Source organism: Gouania willdenowi, chromosome 9 (genome assembly GCF_900634775.1).
Source record: "Gouania willdenowi chromosome 9, fGouWil2.1, whole genome shotgun sequence".
NCBI classification, from domain to species: Eukaryota; Metazoa; Chordata; class Actinopteri; order Blenniiformes; family Gobiesocidae; genus Gouania; species Gouania willdenowi.
In genome coordinates, this window is record NC_041052.1 from 34076239 (window position 1) to 34079893 (window position 3655).

A 3655-nucleotide genomic window follows, 5' to 3' on the forward strand; every position below is an offset into this window, starting at 1 on the left:
AGTTAGCAACGAGCTAACAGCTGAAAAACAAACAACTAAACCAGGGTGGAGTATTTCCTAATCAGAACACCAATATTCGCTATTGTGTCCTTAAGCAAATGCGAGGTTTCATACGTATAAATTAATATTTCAGGCAAAACGGGCGATGTCAGTAGCATGCTGGGCTGGATGGTGTTTCAGATTAACTCATGACCGTTTTAAATCATGACAGCCCACAAACTGCGTCGCTAATAAACACGTTGTTTGGCGGTTGTTTTCATGTAGATACTGAAAAAAATATATATAGGTGCCTTTCTATCTTTTCAATAAATAATTATACCCAAAACTATATATTAAACGGCTAATCTCCGATTATTTCTAAGCGTTCAAACCAAAATTTTGACACTAACGCAGTAGGAAGTTGGTCACTTTCTAAAACGATGACCAGTTGCACCGGGACACCAGCGTGTAAATCAGGCCGTCCACATACAATGCATCGCTCACAATACGGCTAAGCTAGCAAGTAAACGAGTCGGTAAACCACCGAATATAACAAATAATTAACCAAAATTAAGCCATTCCTTCTGCCTAAATCTGCTCTAAATAATATTATTAGAGAACCATGTGTGCTCCCGTCACTCTTATGTGTAAAAATAGAAGAGCGGTAGTGTCATTCTTTACCTGCTAACACGCTCCGCTCAGCCAACAGCAGCAGATGCTGTCACGTGACTCACTGCGCGGCTGTTCAGTGTTGAGGTTTAGACGACCAATCAAATTAAGGTGAACTGATCACATGGTCTAATGACGTTGACGGGGCGTGCGCGCTCCCGCTGACAACGCGCTTCCTGTCACAACAGAAATAGCATAAATACAAAATAAGAGATAGGCAGAGGTGAAAGTAACTAAATACAAACACTCACGTTACTGTAATTTAGTTGCTTGTATGGGTACTTTCAGTATATTTCTAAATCAGTCATTTTACTTGTACTTAAGTACATTTTGAAAGAACTAAAGTAATATATTACATTTCTACACCCAACTGTTACTGAGTAAATTATTATTTTGTCTTGAAATGATCAACGAACATTGTGAAACTACAAAAATTGAAATGACCAGGCAACAATCAAATGCATCACATCATAGCCGACCAATCAGATTAAACGTAACGCACCGCACCAAAACAGCATTGAATTCTGGTTATTTTCTCAGCTTTAGATTTCATGAATGTAGCTATAGAGCCGGATATTTTTAAATTTTTTTCGAATTGAATTAATCGGTGTTATTTTATTTTTTTTATAGGAATTGCACATTTTGACAAACCTTTTATTTTATACAGATGCCTTTGTGGAAAATAAATTAAGTTCCAATTGTGCATGATTTGGTCTCTTTCTTTTCAAGTTTATACATGAGATGTTTACTGTATGCAAGGGAACCGTGGAAAGATTTATTACCGAAAATAAACATGGGGTGAAAGTAACTAACTTTTACTTTGAATAGTATTTAATTTAGCTACTTTTTACTTGTACTTGAGTATTTTATGTATGACTTAATTGTACTTGAGTACAATTTCTATCAAGTAATTAGTACTTCTACTTGAGTAGGATCAGTACTCTTTACACCTCCAGAGGTAGGACTGTAGGACACCTTGTATTTATATTAAACTCCACAAACATGAAGCATTAAAGTGTGAGGCTTCATTATGATGCATGTGCAAAAAATGTAGATTAGACCAGTGTTTCCCAACATTTTCAGCCCTGCAACCCCCAAAATAAAGGTTCCAGAGACCCCCAATGTACCTGAAGGTGTTTGAACACAGACATGAACATTGAAGGACAGTCATATGGAGACAGGGCCATCTATAAGGGGGAATAAAGGGGAGAGCTTTTTGGGGCCCATCTATAAATTCAGCAAAATGATGATCCATTGTTCTATGAATCTGTGATAACCACATTCATTTATTTATCTGAATAATATCCACTGTTATCCAGGAAGTTTTGTATTATTTGCGCCGTAGTATATAGTCATCTTAAAAACTAGTGCAGTGCCCGTAGGAAGTCATGTCTTGCTATAAAAAAGTGGGAGGTTAAGTAGCTTTTTCATGGATGGTTTACATGGGAGCATAAATTCCTCTTTAATTCAGAATAAAAGTTAAATTCTCTTTAAAGTGACATTTTAAACACTCAATTACTAATGTAAATATAATTCTGAATCACACACACACACACGCACGCACGCACGCACGCATACACACACGCAATTTTTTATTATTATTACTCACCTTAGTTACAAACGTTGCTCACTGAGGACACGTGCTAGTAAATATTTATGACTACCTGTCAACATTAAGCTGTTCTGTTAAGCTGCATTTAAAACAATTTTATGAAATAATTAATGAATGGTATCATTACAGTCCAAACAAATCCGACGTTGCACACCCTTCAACCAAGCAGCGGCCATGTTGAAAGTCTCAGGTCAATTGGAGCTTGATTTGCAGAGATATTTGAGGAACAGACACACACAGACACACAGACCGAGGTTCCTTGCTTTATAGATAGAAGATAGATAGATGTAAATCTTTGTTTAACTCAGATCAGCATCTTGTTTTTGAACATAGTCAATAAAATCTATAGTTCGTCTTATGTTATCTGCTAATAACCTACCTGGAATGAAACCACATTGATCTGTGTTAACTATATATTGAGTAATATTTTTTAATCTTTTGGCCATTATTGATGATATTCATTTGTAATCTGTGTTAAGAAGTTACATGTGCAGAAAAGGCATTGAAATTTGATTAAGAAGTGTCAGAAATGTAGAAAAATGCATTAAAAGGAGCAAAAATATAGCAAGAAAAAGTGATGAAAAAAGGTTAAAATATGGCAAGTTTGGTGTAGTGGCAGAAAAAGGGTAAAAAAGAGCAAAAATGGGCTCAAATGTTTCAAGAAATAGTTCTAGTGTCTTGAAGGCATCTGGCGACCCCCTCCCAGTGTCTCGCGACCCAAAATAGAGTCCTGACCCCAAGGCTGAGAACACCTAGATTATACACAGTTCAATTGTCAATGTAAGACTAGATGGTGGGAAAATAGACAAAGAAAGGAAAGTTATCAAGTCTTTAAACCTCTGACAGTCACATTTCAAGGTTATCCTTAAAAAAAAAATAGCTGTGTCAAATATTAAAATGTTGTCATAATATTCCACATTTCCCAATTGTGGCGTTACAAAAGTACTATCTTATCTTGTCTTATCAAAAAATGACCTTGGAGAGGATGCTATTGGTTTATCAAAATGTTGAGAAGGTAAACATTTTTACTCCAATACTTTTAGCTGTAGCCTATACATGAAGTTGCATGAACAAAACACTGAAAAAGGTAAAATGTTTGAGAACCCCATCAGAGTGACATAAAAGACACAATCTCCTATTTAAATACTTCACAAGTTGTTGAATAATCAGCAAAAACTACAGTTTAATTACATTTCATAACTCACCCCCAAAATAATTTAAAAGAAGCATTTAGTAGCAATTTATTTGGTTCAGTTTATGTCTTTAGTTCTGATTAGGAAACTTCTTCAGAGTTAATGGAAGAGATAAATGCAAAACACCTAATGTGCAATTTTGAGACTGAGCTTTAAATAAAGATGATACCTAAAACATTTCACTAGTTCAATTTTATTCAAA

The 3655-nt window shown here is 35.3% G+C and overlaps 1 protein-coding gene across 2 annotated transcripts in view; it reads right to left on the minus strand.

The window, feature by feature from the left end:
* LOC114469517 (ubiquitin-associated protein 2-like) overlaps positions 1 to 778 on the minus strand; it is a 40251-nt gene extending 39473 nt beyond the window's left edge. For both annotated transcript variants that reach the window (XM_028457074.1, XM_028457073.1), the window contains exon 1: positions 661 to 778. The gene's annotated coding sequence lies outside the window, so the exon portion shown is untranslated. The remainder of the gene's footprint in view (positions 1 to 660) is intronic.
* Positions 779 to 3655: the final 2877 nt, after the last annotated feature.